At 44.4% G+C, this 24700-nt stretch overlaps 1 long non-coding RNA gene across 1 annotated transcript; it reads right to left on the minus strand.

Moving 5' to 3' along the window:
- Positions 1 to 641: 641 nt before the first annotated feature.
- Positions 642 to 5051, minus strand: LOC134809311 (uncharacterized). Its single transcript, XR_010154722.1, has 2 exons — positions 2876 to 5051; positions 642 to 2129 (listed from the first exon to the last, which is right to left on the minus strand). It is a non-coding gene; the product is annotated as an uncharacterized LOC134809311 (long non-coding RNA).
- Between the last annotated feature and the right edge of the window lie 19649 nt (positions 5052 to 24700).

The following is a 24700-nucleotide window of genomic DNA, read 5'->3' on the forward strand; positions in this document are numbered from 1 at the left end:
TGGTGGCTTACGCCTGTCATCCCAGCACTTTGGGAGGCCGAGGTGGGCGGATCAACTGAGGTCAGGAGTTCGAGACCAGCCTGGCCAACATGATGAAACCCCATCTCTACTAAAAATATAAAAATTAGCCCGGGCATGGTGGCTCATGCCTATAATCCCAGCACGTCGGGAGGCCAAGCAGATGGATCACTTGAGGTTGGGAGTTCGAGACCAGCCTGGCCAACATGGTGAAACCCCTTCTTTACTAAAAATACAAAAATTAGCCGGATGTGGTAGCACGTGCCTGTAATCCCAGCTACTCGGGAGGCTGAGGCCAGAGAATCGCTTGAACCTGGGAGGCAGAGGTTGCAGTGAGCTGAGATCATGCCACTGCACTCCAGTCTGGGAGACAGAGCAAGACTCTATCTCAAAAAAAAAAAAAAAAATTCATCTCATGGACTAAACAACTTCTCTGAATCCAGGTACATTTAGGTTTTTCTTGGAACGAAGCAAGTTAACCTTTTCAGACTATTTCTAAACTTGGGCGTGTCTGCTTGATGTGTGTTTCTGGGATCCTTGCTTCCTCTCCCTTTTCTCCACCTCTTCCCTACATTTAAATAGTGGGATAGCCTCCATAGCCTTCACAGTGTCACTCCTTGTTAGGAAAGCTTTAGTTGTCATCTTAAATTTCTTTTTTTTTTTTTGAGATGGAGTCTCACTCTGTCGCCCAAGCTGGAATGCAATGGTGTGATCTCGGCTCACTGCAACCTCTGCCTCCCGGATTCAAGCAATTCTCCTGCCTCAGCCTTCCGAGTAGCTGGGCTCACTGCAACCTCTGCCTCCCGGGTTCCAGTGATTCTCCTGCCTCAGACTTCCAAGTAGCTGGGATTACAGGAGTGCGCCCCCATCTTACCTTGTGCTTTTTTTTTTTTTTTTTTTTTTGAGATGGAGTCTCACTCTGTCACTCAGGCTGGAATGCAATGGTGCGATCTCGGCTCACTGCAACCTCTGCCTCCCGGGTTCAAGCGATTCTCCTGCCTCAGCCTTCCGAGTAGCCAGGATTACAGGAGTGCGCCACCACACCTGGGTAATTTTTTATATTTTTGATAGAGATGGGGTTTCACCATGTTGGCCAGGCTGGTCTTGAACTCCCAACCTCAATGGATCCGCCCGCCTCAGCCTCCCAAAGTGCTAGGATTACAGGCATGATCCACCACGCCCGGCTGTCATCTTAAATTTCTTACGGAAAAAAAAAAAATCACAATGTATTCTCACAGGAGAACTACCTTTCACCTTTGCCAACTTCCAATTTCACAGTGCAATAAACAAAGGCAACTTTCTGGGGAGAAAGTGACAAAGCATTAATTATATCTTGCAGAAATCCACGGCACTTGTACAGGAAAACTGCCTTGTCTATCATCGGAGGGCAGAACCGTGATGGAAAGAATTGATTTCCGTGGCTGAGCTTCTAGTCAATGCTGGGCGTTTAAAACACGGTGTGGAGTGAGCGGTTATGAACAGGCCTGATAAATCGTGTTAGAAGGGTAGGTTTCCAGGTTCACGGTGAAAAGCAGGCTGCACGGCACTTGTCACAAAATGCAAAACTGTAATATAAACATCTCCAAGACATTTAGAAACAGCAATTGACATACTCGCTGACGAGGAGGGAAAACAGGCATAAAGGTATTCTCAGCCTTCTGGGTGTATGAGACGTTCTGACCTCTCTCTGATGGCTACATTTTCATTACTGGGTAAGAAAAGAGGTCCCTGGAGATTCAGTCCTGCCGCTGACTAACTGAGAACCATGTTGTTTTCTTTTTTCTCCTTTTTTTTTTTTTTTAGGATAGAGTCTCACTCTGTCTCCCAGGCTGGAGTGCGGTGGCACGATCTCGGCTCACTGTAACCTCCACCTCCCGGGTTCAGGCGATTCTCCTGCCTCGGCCTCCCGAGTAGCTGGGATTACAGGCACACACCACCACCACCAGCTAGTTTTTGTATTTTTAGTAGAGACGGGGTTTCACCGTGTTGGTCAGGCTGGTCTCGAACTCCTCACCTTGTGATCTGCCCGCCTCGGCCTCCCAAAGTGCTAGGATGACGGGCGTGAGCCACCTCGCCCAGCTTTCTTAATGAGCCGTGAAAAATCAATGGTTCTAAGAATAAGACCAGGATATATTATTTATGTAAATAGGGATTTATGACTTTCATGTTTATTAAAACTTTTTTTCAAAGGCAGGTTTCTACTTAAAAGGAGGCCTGAGAAAGACTTACACAGGTCAAGGGTCTATGCTGGCTCCTGTTGTCTGTATTTTTGTATCTGCTGGGACAGGTCTTCTGCCTTTTCTGTCTTTATTATTTTCTCCATCACAATTCACCTGTTCTCACCCTTTCCACCTGTTCACCTACCCTTGTCCTCATTGTCTCATGCTAGAACCCTGCTGAACTGTGAGATCCTTTTTTTTTTTTTTTTTCTAAGACGGAGTCTCGCTTTGTCACCCAGGCTGGAGTGCAGTGGCATGATCTCGGCTCACTGCAACCTCTGCCTCCCGGGTTCAAGAGATTCTCCTGCCTCAGCCTCCCGAGTAGCTGGGATTACAGGTGCACACCACCACGCCTGGCTAATTTTTGTATTTTTAGTAGAGACGGGGTTTCAGCACGTTGGTCAGGCTGGTCTTGAACTCTTGACCTCAGGTGATCCGCCCGCCTCGGCCTCCCAAAGTGCTGGTTTTACAGGCGTGAGTCACCACGCCTGGTCCAACAGTGAGTCTCTTAAGACCCAAGGGAACTGTGAGACTCTTAAGACCCCCCCTGTAAGGTGAGTATCCTACTGGACCAGTTGGGTTTGGAGCTACCCTCTAAAATTTCTACTTCTGTAAATGAAGTAGTTTTTGATACTCACCCCTTGACAAATTGTCAGATGCCACCAGCATAATCAAATTCCAATGTCAAAGACATTACTAGGAACAGTAGCATCGGGGAAAGAATAAATTCTTCCGTGCTTCGTGTCTGGTCTCAAAAGCCTGCAGGGCCATTGTGTTTAACCTTGGGGATTCTGAAGATCCCGCCGGCATGCCTGTGTGAACTTATTCTCTTTGTATGAGCAGGTATAGACTGAAGCATTGTCTGGGTAGAGAAAGGTCATTAATTGTATCAGAGAGCGTTGAAAACAAACAAACAAAATAAATAAAGAACAGAAAAGCCCCCTGCTAGTCTGTGTATTTATCTGCTCCAGCTCCTATCAGGTCAGGTTTTAATTTTTTAATATAGACCACCGATTTCTTTAAAAGCTGTATGGAAAACTGTATTTTTTCATAAAGTTTTTTATTTAAAAAACTGGATGAAAGACTACTTTTTTTTTTTGAGACGAAGTTTCACTCCTTGCCCAGCCTAGAGTGTAATGGCACGATCTCGGCTCACCGCAACCTCTGCCTCCCAGGTTCAAGTGATTCTCCTGCCTCAGCCTCCCAAGTAGGTGGGATGACAGGTGAGCACCACCACACCTGACTAATTTTGTATTTTTAGTAGAGACGGGATTTCTCCATGTTGGTCAGGCTGGTCTCGAACTCCTGACCTCAGGTGATCCACCCGCCTTGGCCTCTCAAAGTGCTGGGATGACAGGCGTGAGCCACTGCGCCCGGCCGAAAAACTAATATTTTTAAAGATCCGTAATTAAGCCACAGAATTGCAGGAAAGCAGCAAGGAATATTCATTAATTTGGTCAGTAGGCTATTCAACAATTGCAGATTTATTTCCCGCTCATTGACTGATAATACAATAGGTAAAGCGGATAAAGAATCAATAACCTCTGGGCTGAAGCAGGTCACAGTTCTAAAGGGATTCTGTACTTCATTCTCTAATTTCAAATAAATGTGGTTTAAATAACCACAGATGGTTGGTTCATACAGGTGTTCAAATTTCAAGGGTTTTTTGTAAACTGCTGAAATTATTATGGTTTTATGTCCTAGTGTTGGCAGTGACTAAAAATAAGAACTAAATATGTTTAAGGGATGTGAGTTTAAAAATAGAATGCTGTAATAATTTAAAATGGGCTGGGCATGGTGGCTCACGCCTGTAATACCAGCACTTTGGGGGAGGCTGAGGCGGGAGGATGACCTGAGGTCAGGAGTTTGAGACCTGAGGTCAGGAGTTCAAGACCAGCCTGGCCAACATGGTGAAACCCTGTCTCTACTAAAAATACAAAAATGAGCTGGGTGTGGTGGCGTGCACCTGTAGTCCCAGCCACTTCGGAGGCTCAGGCAGGAGAATCGCTTGAATCCAGGAGATGGAGGTTATAGCAAGCAGAGATTGCAGCACTGCACTCCAGCCTGGGTGACAGAGTGAGACTCCATCTCAAAACAGAAAACAAAAAACTTAAAAATGGCCAGTGACATTCATGGCTTCTTTTCCGGTAATTACTTATTTAGCGATCTGTGACATATTATAGGGATAAAGCAACATCCTGAGAATCACTCTATCTGGCTTTCTGTTACTTACAGGGTTCAAATGGCTGATGATATCTTTATATTTGAAGAAATCACAGAACAAGCTCAGAATTAGGATTCTATTTCTGCTTCTACTGAAAAATATATTTATTTATGAGATCAGCTGTGGGATCTTTTTTATTGGTACATGATAGTTTATAGATGTCTGCCTTCCATGTGATTTATTGCTGCCTGCCTAGAAAGTGTAATGATTAAGCTGGGGTATTTGGCGCATCAAGCACCGCGAGTCATTTCTGTGTGTTAGCAAAATTTCCAGTTTTCTCTTCTAGCTGCTTTCAAATATATAATACATTCTGGCTAACTATAGTGACCCTGCTCTACCATAGAACGTTATAACTTACATCTTCTGGCCAGGCGTAGATGGCTCACGGGCCAGGCATGGTGGCTCACGCCCGTAATCCCAGCACTTTGGGAGGCCGAGGAGGGCGGATCACGAGATCAGGAGTTCGAGACCAGCCTGGCCAATGTGGTGAAACCCCGTCTGTACTAAAAATACAAAAATTAGCCATGCGTGGTGGCAGGCGCCTGTAGTCCCAGCTACTCAGGAGGCTGAGGCAGGAGAATCGCTTGAACCCGGGAGGCGGAGGTTGCAGTGAGCCGAGATCGCACCACTGCACTCCAGCCTGGGCGACAGAGTGAGACTCTGCCTCAAAAAAAAAAAAACAAAAAAAAAAAAACAAAACAAAAAAAAACAGAACTTATATGTTCTATGTAATTGGATCTTTGTGCCCGTTAACCAACCTCTTCATCTAACCACTGTCTCCACAAACCATTTCCAGCATCTCTTATCCATCATTCTCCTCTATGTCCATGAGATAACCTTTTCAGCGCCCAAGTATGAGTGAACACACAGAAAACGTGTCTGTCTGTGTCTGGCTTATTTCATGTAACATAATGACCTCCGGGGTCATCCATGTTGCTGCAAATGACAGGACTCCCTTCCTTTTGATGGCTGCACCATTGTATATATATAAAACATTCTCTTTTTCAGACAAAATAGACTTTAATTCAAATGCTGTCACAAGAGACAAAGAAGGTCATCATGTAACTCAAAATGGTTGATTCCACAGGAATACATAACAATTGTAAATATACATGCTCAAAACATCAGAGTTCCCAAATACACAAAGCAAACTTTTTTTTTTTTTTGAGATGGAGTCTCACTCTACCACCCAGGCTGGAGTGCAATGGCATGATCTCAGCTCACTGCAACATCTGCCTCCCGGGTTCAAGTGATTCTCCTGCCTCAGCCTCCCAAGTAGCTTGGAATGCAGGTGCCTGCCACCCCACTCGGCTAATTTTTGTATTTTTAGTAGAGATGGGGTTTCACCATGTTGCCCAAGATGGTCTCGATATCCTGACCTCATGATCTGCCTGCCTCGGCCCCCCAAAGTGCTGGGATTACAGGTGTGAGCCACGATACATTGTAAGGGAAACATAAGACTGGTACAATAATAGTAGGTGTCAAAGTCTCCTAACACATTTTATTTTATTATTATTATTATTATTATTTTTTAGATAGAGCTTTGCTCCTGTTGCCCAGACTGGAGTGCAGTGGTGCGATCTCGGCTCACTGCAACCTCCACCTCCCAGGTTCAAGCGATTCTCCTGCCTCAGCCTCCCGAGTAGCTGGGATTACAGGCACCCACCACCATGCCTGGCTAATTTTTGTATTTTTAGTAGAGACGGGGTTTCACCATGTTGGCCAGGCTGGTCTCGAACTCCTGACCTCAGGTGATTGTCTCTCCTCAGCCTCCCAACGTGCTGAGATGACAGGCGTGAGCCACCACACCCGGCCACATCTTCTTTCTTTCTTTATTCATTGATGGACAATGAGGCGGATTCCATGTCTCGGCTACTGTGCACCGTACTGCAGTAAACACGGGGTTGCAGAAATCCCTTCGATATACTCATTTCCTTTCCTTTGGATAAATTCCCAGCAGGGGAATGGCTGGATCAGATGGTAGTTCTATTTTTAGCTTTGTGAGGAATCTGTTTACTATTTTCACACAGTGCCTGTACTAACTTACATTCCTACATACGCTCTCAAGTCTTAATTTTAGATGTTGGCCTCTTCAGCACTCCCAGCTGTAGAGCATACAATGGGCAGAAGCCCGTCTAGCTTAGCAAAGATGCTCATTTTCTGGAAGGATGTTTATGTGGGGAGATGAGGCAAGCCCTGCCATATTTGGGGTTTCTCCTTATTATTTAGCTGTTGATTGTGACATGCCCCATCTGACAATGTACTGGAAGAAGCTTCACCATTACTGGCCACAATCCCTACTGTAACAAAACCTGAACAAAATATTTGAAACACTTGTGGTGCCAGGCCTTTCTGATAAGGGGTACTCAACCTGTATTAACTCTCTGCTTTGCTGGGAAAATAAAATGAATAATTATGAATCAAGAATGGAACACGGCCCCCATCTCTACTAAAAAAAATACAAAAAATTAGCCGGGCGTGGTGGCGGGTGCCTGTAGTCCCAGCTACTCGGGAGGCTGAGGCAGGAGAATGGCGTGAACCCGGAAGGTGGAGTTTGCAGTGAGCCAAGATCGCGCCACTGCCCTCCAGCCTGGGCAACAGAGCAAGACTCCATCTCAAAAAAAAAAAAAAAAAAAATTGAACACGGCACTTGGTTCTTCTCAGTAAGTTCTTTTAAGTTCTTTTTGTCTTGTTGTGATAGTCCTCAACAATCCTAAAGATTGGTATTCCTTATTTCTACCTACTTGTCAAGAGCAGGAACAAACCACAAGGCTACGAAGGGTGCTGTGTGTTGGAGGACTCTTTGTTCATTGAAGAAGGACAAGGAACTCTTGTCTTCAAAGAGCAGGCAACTGGACAACCATGTAAACATGTCTACTGAGGCCGAGCACAGTGGCTCACCCCTGTAATCCCAGCTCTTTGGAAGGCAGAGGTGGGCGGATCACCGGAGGTCAGGAGTCTGAGACCAGCCTGGCCAACATGGTGAAACCTCGTCTCTACTAAAAAAACAAAAAATCCAAAAAAGTAGCTGGGCATGGTGGCCCATGCCTGTAGTCCCAGTTACTAGGGAGGCTGAGGCAGGAGGATTGCTTGAACCCAGGAGGCAAAGGTTGTAGTGAGCCGAGATTGTGCCACTACACTCCAGCCTGGTGACAGAGCAAGACTTGGTCAAAAAAAAAAAAAAAATTAGCTGGATGCGGTGGCTCACACACCTGTAATCCCAGAGTAACCTGGCCAATATGGTGAAACCCCGTCTCTATTAAAAATACAAAAAAAAAAAAAAAATAGCCAGGAGTGGTGGTGGCGCCTGTAGTCCCAGCTACTCGGGTGGCTGAGGCATGAGAATTGCTTGAACCCAGGAGGCAGAGGTTGCAGTGAGCCAAGATTGGGCCACTACACTCCAGTCTGGTGACAGAGCAAGACTTTGTCTCAAAAAAAAAAGAATTAGCCAGGCGTGGTGGTGGGCACCTGTAATCCCAGGTACTCAGGAGGCTGAGGGAGGAGAATCACTTGAACCCAGGAGGTAGAGGTTGCAGTGAGCCGAGATTGTGCCATTGCACTCCAGCCTGGGCGACAGAGCAAGACTCATCTCAAAACAACAGTAACAAGAAATCATGTCTACTGCTTTGTATCTCAACCCATAGAAACTTCACGTTCCCTGACTCAGGGCTCGGAGACTTATCTTGAGCGGTGTGTGTGTCTGCCCAGGAGCACAGTTGAGGTGGGGGGGGTCCCATCGTGCCTGTGTATCCTCAGAAATTTTCCTGAAAGTGTTTGTGACAGGTGAATCGTAGCCACTCTCAACAAGGGAAAGATGTGAGATTCCCTTGATTTTTCAAACCAACATAAACTAGTGTCCAGCCAACATCAGTGATCTCTGCGTATTCACGCCAGAACATCATCCATCGGAACACAGACAGCAAGTGCTCCGGGCGTGGAGTGTGGAGTGATGATTTTCTTTTTCCCACCACTCTGTGACTTTCAGCATCGTATAATTGGAATCTTCGGGTTGTTTTACAACAAGGATTTAGAGAAAAGAAAACCCAGACGCCTGTCTTAATGACTCTCACAAAGCTGGAGATTTGTTTTAACCACAAAAAGCGGCCGGTCGTGGTGGTTCACGCCTGTAATCCCAGCACTTTGGGAGGCCGAGGTGGACAGATCACGAGGTTAGGAGTTCGAGACCAGCTGGGTGAACATGGTGAAACCCCATCTCTACTAAAAATACAAATAGTAGCTGGGCGTGGTGGCAGGTGCCTGTAGTCCCAGCTACTTAGGAGGCTGAGGCAGGAGAATCGCTTGAACCTGGGAGGCAGAGGTTGCAGTGAGCCGAGATCGCACCACTGCACTCCAGCCTGGAAAAGAAAAGGAGGAGGGAGGGAGGGAGGAAAGGAAGGAAGAGAGAGAGAAGGAAGGAAGGGAGGGAGGGAGGGAGGGAGGGAAACTGTCAAGAAAGAAAGAAAGAAGAAGAGAAAGGAAGGAAGAAAGGAAAGAAACTGTCTCAAAAAAAAAGACGAAAGCAGGAAACTCTGTCTCAAAAAGAAAGAAGAAAGAGAAAGAAAGAACAAGACAAGACAGAACGAACATAAGCCATGGTGACCGCAGAACCTCATTCACCTTTCATGAGGTGAAGGCAAACACCCATTCCGTTTGTCTCCAGATTTCAGTTCCCAAGGTCATAGCTTGAAGTCCCTGGAAGGAATTATTTCTCTGTTGAGCCGTTTCCTCAGAAACTTGAGTAAAGCCAGGAATGTCAGTTGCAGCTTCTCACATGTCTGCAGTGAACTGTGTGGAAGGGAAGACATTTTCCACATCGATTCTTTTTGGTGAAGATAAAGATGCTGTCAAAGACGGGTGGAAAATAAGAATATCTTTTAAAGAGAGAAAAGACTTTTGGTGATGCCAGCCTAAACCTATTTCTTCTAATTCCCTTCTGCGAAAAAAAGAGCAGATGGGCCGAAAAACCTAGTGGGGGGAAAAAAGTGCATGGGTATTTTATAGATAAATCAGCAAACCAACAGGAATGCATATATGGAAAAGATGTAATTTGTTCCTGCTCTTGACAAGTAGGTACAAATATGGAATAATCTTTAGGATTGTTGACGAGTATGATAACAATGACAAGAACATTCTGAGGACTTACTAAGAACCAAGCACTGTGTCCAATTCTTGATTTAAAAATCATTCATTTTATTTTCCCAGCAAACCAGAAAGTTAATACGGGTTGAGTATCTCTTATCTGAAATGCCTGGGGCTGGAAGTGTTTTCAAACATTTTATTTTTTCAGATTTTGTTATATTTGGATATATAATGAGGTATCTCTGGAAGGGGCTCTTGTCTAAACACAAAATTCATTTATGTTTCATATGCATGTTATACACATGATCTGAAGGTAATTTTATATATTTTAACGATTTTGTGCATAAAACGAAGTTTTGCCTGCATTTTGACTGTGACCTTTCGCATGAGGTCAAGACAAGAGTTCCTTGTTCTTCCTCAACAGACAGAGTCCTCCAACACACCCCACCCTTCCTATCATTATACTTTGTTCCTGCTCTTGACAAGTAGGTAGAAATATGGAATATCAATCTTTAGGATTGTTGAGGACTATCATAACAATGACAAGAACATTCTGAGGACTTACTAAGAACCAAGCCCTATGCCCAATTCTTGATTTAAAATCATTCATTTTATTTTCCCAGAAAACCAGAAAGTTAATACAGGTTGAGTATCTTATATCTGAAATGCCTGGGACTGGAAGTATTTCAAACATTTTATTTTTTCAGATTTTGTTATATTCGTATATTTAATGAGCTATCTTGGGATTGAGCTCTTGTCTAAATGCAAAATTCGTTTATGCTTCATAGGCATCTTTTTTTTTTTTTTTTTTGAGACGGAGTCTCCCTTTGTCGCCCAGGCTGGAGTGCAGTGGTGTGATCTCAGCTCACGGCAAGCTCCACCTTCTAGGTTCAAGCTATTCTCCTGCCTCAGCCTCCCAGTAGCTGGAATTACAGGCACCTGCCACCACACCCGGCTAATTTTTTGAATTTTTAGTAGAGACGGGGTTTCACCATGTTGGTCAGGCTGGTCTCAAATCCCTGACCTCAAATGATTTCACCCGCCTCGGCATCCCAAAGTCCTGGGATTACAAGTGTAAGCCACCACGCCCAGCCTCATATGCATCTTACACAGATGACCTGAAGGTAATTTTATACATTTTAACAATTTTGTGCATAAAACAAGGTTTTGAGTGCATTTTGACTGTGACCTTTCACATACGGTCAAGAGTTCCTTGTCCTTCATCAACGAACAAAGAGTCCTCCCAACACACACCACCTTAGTATCACTGTAATTTTCCACTTGTGGCACCACGCTCCTGCTCAAATAGTTTCAGATTTTGGGGCATTTCAGGTTTTGGACTTCCAGATGAGGAATGGTCAACCTGTATTATCATTCCTGCATTTTATAGAAGAGGGAACTAGGGGCCGGGTGCGGTGGCTCATGCCTGTCATCCCAGCACTTTGGGAGTCCAAGGCGGGTGGATCACAAGGTCAAGAGATCAAGACCATCCTGGCTAACATGGTGAAACCCCATCTCTAATAAAAATACAAAAATTAGCCGGGCATGGTGGTGTGTGCCTGTAGTCCCAGCTACTTGGGAAGCTGAGGCAGGAGAATCACTTGAACCTGGGAGGCGGAGGTTGCAGTGAGCCAAGATCACGCCACTGCAGTCCAGCCTGGTGACAGAGCGAGACTCTGTCAAAAAAAAAAAAAAGAAGAAGAAGGAGGAGGAGAGGAAGGAGGAGAGGAAGGAGAGGAAGGAGGAGAGGAAGAGGAAGAAGAGAAGGGAACTAGAAAGAGAGCGTGAACGGAGACTCGTTCCTTTCATGGCTTTTTGAGATACATGGAAGATTCAAACACAAAGAGTCTCACCTTACACTCGGGTGCCTCCTACCATCCATAAGCTCAAACAATAGACAAAGACCCTTCTCCCAATTCTCAGCCTACATCTGCTGAGGGCCATGTAGTGTCTGCTAAGGGCTTGCTCTCTCTCTGCTTCAAAGATGGTGCCTTCTTTGTGTTCTCACATGGCAGAGGGGCAGAAGGAGCAAGCAGAATCTCTCAAGCTCACGTATGAGGGCAGTCATCCTACCTCCTGATGACCCACACCTCCTAACACCATTATCTTGGGGGTTAAGTTCCAACACGTGAATTTGGCAGACGCACCATCATTGAGATTATAGCCATGTCCTTGTATCTGATTCAAAGTCTGGAGTACATGCATTTGAGTAATGTGAGCTACGTCATAGGTCAGTACCTTAGAAGACTGAAGACTGCCATTTTTCTTTCTTGGGAGGAGCCAGGAGGTTCTTCCCCATGCAGGACTCTTCCAGTGGGATTTCTCCAAACTCAGGCCTGCTGTCTAATGCTAGACCACTAGGATCAGAAAAAAGGAGGATTGCTCACACCATCACTAACTGGACAGAGGGGAGGGAGCAACCAGGGATGCCTGTTGGGTTGGAAATTTTTTACGTCTCTACTGCAAAGCAGGGAAAGATGAATTGCACCAGCACCAACAATGAAAGGAGATTCTGGAGGAGAGGATCTCATTTTGTGAGGTGCTCCTGCTGCATCCCGATATTTCCACTACTCTGTGTTTACCTCACTTCTCAAGGCATTCACAAGGCAGAAGCCACTTGTTGTTGCTATGGATACATTGATCAAAAAGACAGAGCAAACCCACAACAGGCAAAGTAAAATTTCCACGGTCTGAAACTCATGATGCTGGCGAGAGGCAGAGAATGCATCGTTTCCACTTCAGATCTGCTTTTCTGATAGTTTCTATGAAAATGATGGTTTCAGTTGCCTGGTTTCAGGAATGCTATGGTTTAGATGTTTGTACCCCTCCAAACGTCGTGCTGAAATTTCATCCCCAGTGCTGAAGGTGGGGATTAATGGGAGGTGTTTGGGTCATGGGAGTGGATTCCTCACGCACAGATTAGTGCCCATCCTTGAGAGTAAGTGAGTTATCTCTCTTATGAGTTATTATGAAAGCTGGCTGTTAAAAAGAGCCTGGCACCTCCCCACACACTCTCTCTCTCTCTCTTGCTTCCTGTCTCTACATGTGGTCTCTGCACATGCAGCTCCCCTTCCTCTCTGTGTCCCCACCCAAATCTATGGTTTGGCTCTATGTCCCCACCCAAATCTCATCTTCTAGCTCCCATAATTCCCATGTGTTGTGGGAGGGACCCAGTGGGAGATGATTGAATTATGGGGGCAGGTCTTTCTCATATGGTTCTCATGATAATGGATGGGTCTCATGAGATCTGCTGCCATCCACGTAAAATGTGACTTGCTCCTCCTTGCCTTCCACCATGATAGTGAGACTTCCCCAGACATGTGGACCTGTACATCCCAAAAACCTCAGTCTCAGGTATGTCTTTATCAGCAGTGTGAAAACAGATTAATACACTCTCTCACTCTGAGTGGAAGCAGCCCGAGGCCCTTACCAGAAGCAAATGTCCAATCTTGAACTTTCCAGCCACCAGAATCATGAGCCAAATAAACCTCTTTTCTTTACAAATTATCCAGCCTCAGAGATTCCTTCATAGAAACACAAAACAGACTCAGACAGAGAGTTTGTTTGGAGCAAGTGAATTAGGTCAGAGTGACATGGGGCTCCTAGGAGTTGGGGATTTACCACACACACCTGAGTGGAGGTAATGGTTGGAGATTAGCCTGAAAACCCAGAAGGTCTGTCCTGTTGGGATAAAACCTCCCCTCCTGGAGCTCAGTCTTGATGTAAATGACACATGATGTGTCCCAGACACAAGATGCAAATAAAAATGGCCCGGGGGTTAAAATTAGTCTGTGCTTTGGGGTGAGATCCATGCAGGTTGGAGTCAGTGCTTAGCTGGTATATGACTCCTGCCTGACTTTGCAGATGAGGCTGATCTCCAATCTCTGACTTTCCCTCTGTGAGGATTAAATCCGATACGCATAGTTCAAGAAGCATTCACTCTTCTAGTGATAAAAGGGAATGAAAATATGGAAATTGCTATCATTTCTATTGCAGCTCAGGTTTCCTCTGCAAAGCCAGAGGTGATATGTCTACATTGGAGGACAGGGGAGCCAGGAATGGTGGGATTCTAACACTAACACAATTGAACACTCTCAGGCAAGTGCATCAAATATGTTTATTGCTGCCTCTGCAGGTAGTTAGTTCTCAAAAAACATGACCTGATGCTCTTCCTTGAACACACTCTTTCTTAGAAACTCCTTGCATATAAGCTGGGCGCGGTGGCTCATGCCTGTAATCCCAGCACTTTGGGAGGCCAAGGTGGGTGGATCACCTGAGGTTAGGAGTTCGAGACCAGCCTGACCAATATGGTAAAACCCCATCTCTACTAAAAATGCAAAAATTGACCAGGCGTGGTGGCAGGTGCCTGCAGTCCCAGCTACTTGGGAGGCTGAGGCAGGAGAATCGCTTGAACCCGGGAGGCGGAGGTTGCAGTGAGCCAAGATGGCACCACTGCACTCCAGCCTGGGTGACAGAGCAAGATTCCATCTAAAACAATAAACAAACAAACAAAATTCTTTGCATATGAGCCTGTGATGGAAGACAAACTCCATGGGCAACCTTCATATCTTCCCCAACAGCAGGCTGGAAGCTGTCACTTTGATGTCAAGGGGATAACTACTATGATCACATTGTCCAAAAAGGCTCAAACTCAAGTCTCAGTAAGGTTGGCTCTAGGGGAGAAGCTATTCCTTTGCCTTTTGCAGCTTTTAGAGCTGTATTCCTTTCATTTCTTGGCCTGTCGCCCGTTCCTCCACCTTCAAAGCCAGCAACATCGTACCTCGTTTTAGTTCTGACATCGCGTACTCTCTTGCTAGTCCAGTCTCCCTCTGCCTCCTTCTTAGAAAGATGCTTCTGATGACATTGAGGATCCACCTCAATAATCCAATATCATCCTCCCATCTCAAGATCATTAACTGAAATGCATCTTTAAAGTCTGTTCCCATATAATGTAACCTATTCGTGTTTTTACTGTTGTTGTTTGTTTGTTTATTTTTGTTTTTGAGATGAAGTCTTGCTCTGTTGCCCAGGCTGGAGTGCAGTGGCGTGATCTCAGCTCACTGCAACCTCCACTTCCCAGGTTCAAGTGAGTCTCCTGCCTTGGCGTCCTGAGTAGCCAGGATTACAGGCCCGTGCCACCACACCCAGCTAATTTTTATTTTATTTTTATTTTTTGAGACGGAGTCTCACTCTGTCACCCAGGCTGGAGTACAGTGGCAAGACCTCAGCTCACTGCAAGCTCCGCCTCCCAGGTTCACGCCATTCTCCTGCCTCAGCCTCCCGAGTAGCCAGGACTACAGGCACCCGCCACTGCACCCAGCTAATTTTTTTTTTTTTTTTGTATTTTTAGTAAAGACGGGGTTTCACTGTGTTAGCCAGGATGGTCTCGATGTCCTGACCTTGTGATCCGCCCGCCTCAGCCTCCCAAAGTGCTGGGATGACAGGCGTGAGCCACCGTGCCCAGCCAATTTTTGTATTTTTAGTAGAGATGGGGTGTCGCCATGTGGGCCAGGCTGGTCTTGAACTCCTGACCTCAGGTGATCCACCCACCTCGGCCTCATTACAGGCTATTCATGGGTTTTAAGGATAAGGACCTGTGTATGACTGGGGGCTGTTATTCAGCATCCTGCAGCATTGTTTTGTGGATGCACTCTGGCTACAATTCCAAGAAGGCAGCATGAGAAATTTCACAGCCACTCTCCAGCAGGGAGTTGACAGGCACAGCCCAGCCCGGGGCATCCTACTGGCAGGGGAGCTGTTGTTGTGTTGACTTCTGTCAGATCCACATAAGTGACACAGCTTCCTCCGCACACACCGAGGGGGACATGCTTAAGAATCTCATTAGGAGGCCCGGGAGATCACAGCACTAGCTTAGCTAAATGGGGTTTCGGCAATGAGAGTCTGGTGCCAACAATATGGGTATTATTTAAGATTTTTAATAAAGCAGGGGAAACAAAGAGAACTGGGAAGGAGGAATAAAGTGCTGAAAAACATTTATCTGCTCTTAAGCAATTTCATTTAAAGGAGAAAGAAACGGAGGCTCAAACCAAAGATGAATATTGACAATGATGTTTTTTGTTTTGAGACGTAGTCTCGCACTGTTGCCCAGGCTGGAGTGCAATGGCGCGATCTCGGCTCACTGCAACCTCCGCCTCCTGGGTTCGAACGATTCTCCTGCCTCAGCCTCCTGAGTAGCTGGGACTAGAGACGCCCGCCACCACACTCAGCTAATTTTTGTATTTTTAGTAGACACAGGGTTTCACCATGTTGGCCAGGCTGGGCTGGAACTCCTGACCTTGTGATCTGCCCACCTCGACCTCCCAAAGTGCTGGGATTACAGGCATGAGCCACCAGGCCCGGCCCTAACAATGATGTTTAAATACGCAGAAAAGTAAGGGTGGTTTTGGCAAAGCAGAAAGCATTAAAAGGCCCTGGGCTCAGTGTGTAGAGCTTTGACTACAAAGGGAAAAAGTCACAGGGAAACTGGTTTATTTACATTATGAATACAAAATGCTAAACTGGTGAATTGATTAAACTTATCAGCAAAAGACTAAAGAAAGACATTTTCTGGAAGCAGTGGCAAGGGTTGGGTAAGCCACATGGTCACTGGGCAGAGTTCAAAGCACCTGCTCCTTGGAGACCTCTGACCTGAGTATATCTTGAGAGTTTTTCCAGGATGGGGTTCAGGGAAGTGTATTACAAAAAATCATTATGAAGAGTTCAAAATATACCAAAAAAACCCAACAAAACAGTCAAAGAGTAAAAACAAACCCTCATGGAAAAAAAGAAAAAAATTGTCTCTATTTGACGATGATATAATTGTCTTGATAGAAGATATCAAACAATCTGGAAAAAACTTTCTAGAACTAATAAATGAGCTCAATAAGTTCACAGGATACAAGATAAATGTATAAAAATCAATTGTATTTCTATACAGTGACAATGGACAAGGGGAAACGAAAATATAAACTATAATACTATTTTAGGCCAGGTGTGGTGACTCACGCCTGTAATCCCAGCACTTTGGGAGGCCGAGGGTGGGTGGATCACCTGAGGTCAGGAGTTCGAGACCAGCCTGGCCAACATGGTGAAACCCAGTCTCTACAAAAAATACAAAAAAATTAGCTGGGGGAGGTGGTAGGGAGTTCAAGACCAGCCTGGCCAACATGGTGAAACCCAGTCTCTACAAAAAATACAAAAAAATTAGCTGGGCGAGGTGGCAGGTGCCTGTAGTCCCAGCTACTCGGGAGGCTGAGGCAGGAGAATCACTTGAATCCGGGAGGTAAAGGTTGCAGAGAGCCGAGATCGTGTCATCGTATTCCAGCCTGGGCTATAGAACGAGACTCTGTCTCAAAGAAAAAAAAAAAAATATTTTAAATTGCTCCAAAGAGAATGAAATACTTATATATAAATCTCACCAAGCATATGTAGTTCTGTATGATAAAAATTATAAAATTCTGATGAAAAATATCAACGAAGATCCAATTAAGGAAAGGCATACTAAGTTCCTGGAGCACATTCACTATAGTAAAGACGTAAGTTCTCCTTAAACTGATTTACAGAGTTAACACAATTCAGGCTGCATGCAGTGGCTCACGCCTCTAATCCCAGCACTTCAGGAGGCTGAGGCAGGTGGATCACCTGAGGTCAGGAGTTTGAGACCAGCCTGGCCAACACGATGAAACCATGTCTCTAATAAAAATACAAAAATTGCCTGGGTGTGGTGGAGGGCACCTGTCATTCCAGCTACTCGGGAGGCTGAGGCAGAAGAATTGCTTGAACCCAGGAGGTGGAGGTTGCAGTGAGCTAAGATTGTGTCAGTCAACTCCAGCCTGGGCGACAGAGCAAGACTCCATCTCAAAAAACAAACAAACAAACAAAATTCACATAAAAATCCCAGCATTTAAAAAATATACCTAGAAAAAATTTTAAAAATGTACATAGAAAAGATTATTATAACATTTATAAAGTAATGGAAAAGCTCTGTAAGAGTTGAAACCATTTTGAGAAAGAATTAAGTGACAGAAATCACACACTCTTTGGGATTACTATATTGCTGGGATAAAATGGAGAGAGTATGGCACTGAACAAAGATAAGACACATAAATAAATGGAACAGCATGGAGAACCCAGAAACAGATACCTGCAATGATGTCCGACTAATGTTTGAGAATGGAGCAAAAGTAATTTAATGGAAGAGGAATATCCATTTCACTGAAATTTCTGGAGCAAGGAGACATGACGAACAACATCAAAAAATGAATCGCAACGTAAACCTCATAGCGTTTATACAAATTAACTCAAAATAAATCATGGACTTACATGTAAACCACAAAACCATGGTGTGCTGTTGCGTCTATGATCTCAAAAAAAATGATGGATTGCATTTAACGATGATATCTTCTACAGGAGGCCAAGGGACTAAGACAATTCTTTTTTATTTTTATTTTTTGAGATGGAGTCACACTCTTGTCGCCCAGGCTGGAGTGCAGTGGCGCCATCTTGGCTCACTGCAACCTCCACTGCCCGGGTTCAAGCGATTCTCCTGCCTCAGCCTTCCGAGTATCTGGGACTACAGGCACCTACCACCATGCCAGGCTAATTTTTTATTTTTTATTTTTTGTACTTTTAGTAGAGACGGGGTTTCACCATATTGGCCAGGCTGGTCTTGAACTCCTGACCTTGTGATCCACCCGCCTTGGCCTCCCAAAGTGTTGGGATTACAGGTGTTGAGCCACCACGCCCAGCCAACAAGTCTTTTTTTCATGGTCAAAACCAAAATCTAGATTGCAAAATTCAGATAAAGCAATTTTACGGCTTATAAGGTACCTATATAGGCCTGATGTTTTGCAGTGAGGGAGGAAAAGTCGCAAAAAAAAAAAAAAAAAAAAAGAAATACTCTGAAGAAAGTGAAAAGACAAGCCACAGAATGTAAGAAACTATTGGGAAGACATATATCTCGTAAAGGACTTGTGGCCAACATTTAGGAAGCATAGTTACAAGTCATACGAAGATGGCACCTGACCCGATAAAAATTAGGAAATAGAGCTGAAAGGACTTGTCAGTAAATAAGACGTATAAGTGGCAAAATAAGTCTATGAAGAGGGTCTGTGTTTCTTGGGGGGTTCTGGAATGCAGACACCGAGACAGAGTTAGAAACGCAAAGGCGGGGCATGGTGGCTCACGCCTGACATCCCAGCACTATGGGAGGCTGACGTGGGTGGATCACCTGAGGTCAGGAGTTCGAGACCAGCCTGGCCAACGTGGTGAAACCCCGTCTCTACTAGAAATACAAAAATTAGCTGTGCATGGTGGCAGGTCCAGGAATCCCAGCTACCTGGGAGTCTGAGAAAGGAGAATCCCTTGAACCCAGGAAGCAGAGGCTGCGGTTAGCCAAGATTGCACCATTGAACTCCAGCCTGGGTAACAAGAGCAAAACTCCGTCTCAAAATATAAATAAATAAATAAAATTTAAAAAGGGAAAGATTTCCGGCCAGGCGCAGTGGCTCACACCTTTAATCTCAGCACTTTGGGAGGCCAAGATGAGTGGATCACCTGAGACCAGGAGTTCAAGACCAGCCTGGCCAACATAGTGAAATCCCGTCTCTACTAAAATTACAAAAAATTAGCTGGGCGTGGTGGTGCGTGCCTGTAATCTCAGCTACTTGGGAGGCTGAGGCAGGAGAATTGCTTGAACCTAGGAAGCAGAGGCTGCAGTGAGCCAAGATTGCACCACTGCACTCCAGCCTGGATAACAAGAGCAAAACTGCGTCTCAAAAAAAAAAAAAAAAAAAAAAAAAAAATAGAAAGAAAGAAAGAAAGAAAGAAAGAAAGAAAGAAAGAAAGAAAGATAGATAGATAGATTTCCGGCCAGCCTCAGTGGCTCACACCTTTAATCCCAGCACTTTGGGAGGCCAAGACGAGTGGATTACCTGAGGCCAGGAGTTCAAGACCAGCCTGGCCAACATAGTGAAATCCCATCACTACTAAAATTACAAAAGATTAGCCGGGCACGGTGGTGGGTGCCTGTAATCTCAGCTACCTGGGAGGCTGAAGCAGGAGAATCGCTTGAACCCAGGAAGCAGAGGCTGCAGTGAGCCAAGATCACGCCACTGCACTCCAGCCTGGGAGACAAAGCGAGACACCATCTCAATAAATAAATAAATAAATAAATAAATAAATAAATAAATAAATAAATAAAGAAGGATGAGAAAAACAGACACTAGGGATTTCAAAAGGAGTGTGGATGGAGAGCAGTAAGGGTTCAAAAACTGCTAATTGGGTGGTACGCTCACTACCTGGGTGATGAGATTATTAGAAGCCCAAACCTCAGCATCACACAATATACCTAAGTCACAGCCCTGCACACACACCCCTTCATCTGAAATTTAAAACGGGGGCGGGTGCAGTGGCTCATGTCTGTCATCCCAGGACTTTGGGAGGCTGAGGCAGGAGGATCACTTGAGCCCAGGAGTTCGAGACCAGCCTGAGCAAGATACGGTAGACCTCATCTGTATGAAAACATTTTTTTAAACAGTAGCTGGGTGCGGTGGTGCGCACCTGTATTCCCAGCTACTCCGGAGGCCGAGGCAGGAGAATTGCTTGAGCTCAGGAGTTCAAGGCTGCAGGGAGCTATGATCACACCACTGCACTCCAGCCTGGGTGACAGAGCAAGACCTTATCTCAAAATGAATAAATTAATTCAATTTTAACATAAAATACAAAACATCTATAATATAATCATTTTTAAAAGTTAAACAATCTCTAAAAAAGGAGTTGTATTTTTCTATATGTATACCTGTAGAAATAAATATATATATTTCCTGTGTCTGTGTATATATAAAATATATTTTTATAATATAACATATATAAACATTATATATGTAATATAATATATAATATACAATATATAACATAAGTAATATAAAAAATTATATATTATATAATACATAATATTATATAATATATTACATATTTATATATTAATATGTAATATATTAATATACATTTTATATATTTATTAATATATAAATATATAATATGTTTATATATTATATATGTTTATATTATATAAATTATATAATATAAATTATATATAAATATATAAATATAAAATATATTTTATACAATATAAATTATATATAAATATATATTTATAAAAATATATTTATAAAAATATATATATTTATATAAATATATTATTATAGAATATAGAATATATTAATTTAATATAATATAATAATATATTATAAATAAATATATTATAAATATAAATATAATATATAATACACATGTAATATAATATACATATTTTATAGTTAATATTATTAACTATAACTATTATTATATATGCATAATATATTAAACATATTTTATATATATTTGTAATATTTATATATAATGTACACACAGGAAATATATATTTTATATTTTATATTATGAATATAAAATATTTATTTTTTTATTTTCTATTATTTTATGTATATATATGCCATGCCAACTCTAACGGGTACGTTCTTTAATCACATTTTTCGTGTCTTGTTTTACGGTTCCATCTGGACTTGGAGCTGCCCTTTGAAAAAGCCACAGCTGCTGTGTCAAGTCTGGTGAACGTCACATCCTGACTAAATTCTCGAAAGGAAAGAGATGAAACTCAGGGACATGTACCTGGGTCACCTGGAGAACCAGCAATGGGCACCGTCTGTGGTTGGTTGCCTTTGTAACCTACATGTATATATATATATGCACACATAGCATGTACGTTGCTCAAAGTCCAGATTTTTGGACGTCAGTGTAACTGACCTGCTGATTAGCATATGGTGAGGGCTGCCAGCCGGAACACACCAGGGAAAGGATAAAAAAAGTGAGCAGAGCAAGGAGCTATTTTAGTCCTGGTTCAGGGTCCACCACCATGTGGCTGCATTTTAATGACACACGCGCTTCACCCTCCCAGATGCTGAATTCACCTCCAACATCACACTCCTCAAGGAGACGTTCAGCAGATATTATCTGAGGGCTCCGTGCAGAGCAGACCTGGGTCACTGACTGTTTTCTCAGGAAAAGATAGGTGCAGAAGGAAGGGGAAGGACCTGAGTCCCAGGGGAATCAGCCACTAAGAATTCAGCGTCTGGCCAAGTTGCTCAAAGAAATTGTTCTTGTTTAGCCTCTCTCTTGAATCAGTGGATGGTTACTGGAACCAGGAAGGAAAGGGAAGACAGCCTTTGGTGTATGTGTGTGTGGCTGAGCAGGGAAAGGAGAGAGGTGGAGAGAAGGAGGGAGAGAAGAAGGAAGAAGACAGGGGAGGAGGAGAGGGGAGGAAGAAAGAGGAGGAGAAGGAGGAGGGGGAGAAGGAGGAGGAGTAAAAAGAGAAGTGGTAGGAGAGGGTAGAAGGAGGAGGAGGAGAGGGAGGAGGAAGAGAAAAGGAGAGGAGGAGGGGAGGAGGAGAGGGGAGGGGGAGGAGGAAAGGAGAGAAGGAGGAGGGGAGGAGGAGAGGGGAGGAGGAAGAGGGGGAGGAGGAGGAGGAAAGGAGAGAAGGAGGAAGAGGAGGAGGAGGAGAGAGAAGGAGGGGAGACAGGAGGAGGAGAGAGAAGGAGGGGAGACAGGAGGAGGAGGGGAGAGGGGAGGAGGAGGGAGGGGAGGAGGAGGAGACAGGAGGAGGAGGAGGGGGAGGAGGAGAAGAAGGGAGGAGGAGGAGAGGGGAGGAAAGGAGGAGGAGAGGGGAGGAGGAGGAAGAGGAGGGGGAGGAGAGGGTAGAAGGAGGAGGAGGAGAGGGAGGAGGAAGAGAAAAGGAGAGGAGGAGGGGAGGAGGAGAGGGGAGGGGGAGGAGGAAAGGAGAGAAGGAGGAGGGGAGGAGGAGAGGGGAGGAGGAAGAGGAGGAGGAGGAAAGGAGAGAAGGAGGAAGAGGAGGAGGAGGAGAGAGAAGGAGGGGAGACAGGAGGAGGAGAGAGAAGGAGGGGAGACAGGAGGAGGAGGGGAGAGGGGAGGAGGAGGGAGGGGAGGAGGAGGAGACAGGAGGAGGAGGAGGGGGAGGAGGAGAAGAAGGGAGGAGGAGGAGAGGGGAGGAAAGGAGGAGGAGAGGGGAGGAGGAGGAAGAGGAGGGGGAGGAGAGGGTAGAAGGAGAAGGGAGGGAGGAGGAGGACAAGGACAGACAGTGGGAGGAGGAGAAATAGAAGTAAATGAAGAAGGAGAACAAGAAAAGATGAAAAAAGAGAGGGAGTAGAAGGAAAAGGAGAAGGAGGAAGAGGAGAGGAAGGAGTATCAAATGGTACAGTTTCTAAAATCCAATCTGACCAAGTCTAGACCTTCTCCAAAAGAAATCGCCAAGTAAGCAGTAACAAGTAAAATAAAAGAGAGGATAGTCTTTAAGACACAAACCTAGTAGGTCAGATTTTTTTTTTAAGGAAGCTTAGCTTTTATTGGATACAGTTTCATCTTTATAGCTCATTGATTCTGAAAAGGCTTATGGAATAATATAATTACCAAACAACAAAATAAATAAACAGTTGTAGACTTATGCTACACAATAAATGACAAAACCGCACACACACACACAAAAGGAGGGGAATATTTAAAACTTAGTTACGTTTCCTTCGACACATTTTTCACTGGGTGGAAGGAAAAGCTCAGCATCAAATACTTTCTTTGAAGTCTCTAAAAGCTTTCTCAATGATGAGATTAAACTTGCAAAAGCTTTCTTGCTGTGGGGAGGCAACAACGACAGCTCTAATTACAGGGCTTCTGCACTCAGGGTGTTATGGTTCTCTGAAACAAGGAAGAGAGACGTGCATACATTAATCCAAGGATACGTCCCAGCCAGTAACGATCCACCGCTTGCAGTGGAAAGCAGGGAGTTGTGAGCTTGTGTCATAGAATATACAATTTCCTTGTGATGTCCCACAAAAAGCTATCTCCCATTCAGATTGTTCCTACGTGGTTGTGCCAGTCATAGCAAGAACCAAGATCTACAAACAAAAGAAAAGAAAGAGAAGAAAGAAAGAAAGAAAGAAAGAAAGAGAGAGAGAAAGAAAAGAGGAGGGAAGAAAGGAAGGAAGAAAGGAAGGAAGAAAAGAAGGAAGGAAGAAGGAAGTCCTTCCTGTGAGTAAATGCCCTATCCCAACTATTCCCTTTGTTGGCCAACTGCATGGTTAGTTTATCTAAAAAATTAATAGGAATGAAGTAATCAACATAATTGGTCTTGTTTCATAGGTAATATGTCCATGGTTTAACTATTTGTGTGTGTGTGTGTGTGAGACAGTCTCACTCTGATGCCCATGCTGGAGTGCAGTGGCATGATCTCGGCTCACTGTAACCTCTGCCTCCTGGGTTCAAGCGATTCCCCTGCCTCAGCCTCCCAAGTATCTGGGACTACAAGTGTGCACCACCACGCCTGGCTAATTTTTTTGTATTTTAGTAGAGACGGGGTTTCACTGTGTTAGCCAGGATGGTCTCGATCTCCTGACCTCATGATCCACCCACCTCGGCCTCCCAAAGTGCTGGGATTACAGGCACACGCCACCACGCCCAGCTGGTTTAATTGTTTTTAAAAATAATTTGAAGGCTGTCTCCTGGCAGAATTTCCTCTTGCTCTGTGGAGGTCAGATTTTGTTCTTTTCATGTCTTCAACTGATTAGACAAGGCCCACCCACATTATGGAGAGAGGGTCATCTTGACTCAAAGTCACTGATATCAACCCCATCCAAAAACACATTCACAGAAACATCCAGGATGCCGTTCACCCACACATCTGGGCACAGTGGCCCAGCCAAGTGGACACATAAAATTAACCATCACAAATATTATTACTTAAATGAAATGCTTAAAAAGAAAAGCAAGAGGAAACATAAAGCAAGGGATTAGAAGCAAACGGGGCATATTCATTAAAGCAGCTGGGCAGAGAAGGGGCTGATATAAATGGGAAACAACGTCAGAGCAAACTCTTGGAAGATAGGGGAATCTGGCGTGCTTGTGGGCCAAGAGTAAGAGCTTAAGAGAGGTATATTGAATGTTTTCCCCTCCTGTCAGCCTGAAGCCAGTGACTGCTGTGGTTTGAAGGCAGAAAGAGAAATCCCATAAAAATACCTAGAAGTCCACTGTTGTGTCAGGTTTTACGTCTACTTTGGGACACTGGCTTCAGGATAGTCTAACTTGCCCTTACAACTCT

This window comes from Pan troglodytes, chromosome X (genome assembly GCF_028858775.2).
Source record: "Pan troglodytes isolate AG18354 chromosome X, NHGRI_mPanTro3-v2.0_pri, whole genome shotgun sequence".
Taxonomy (NCBI): Eukaryota; Metazoa; Chordata; class Mammalia; order Primates; family Hominidae; genus Pan; species Pan troglodytes.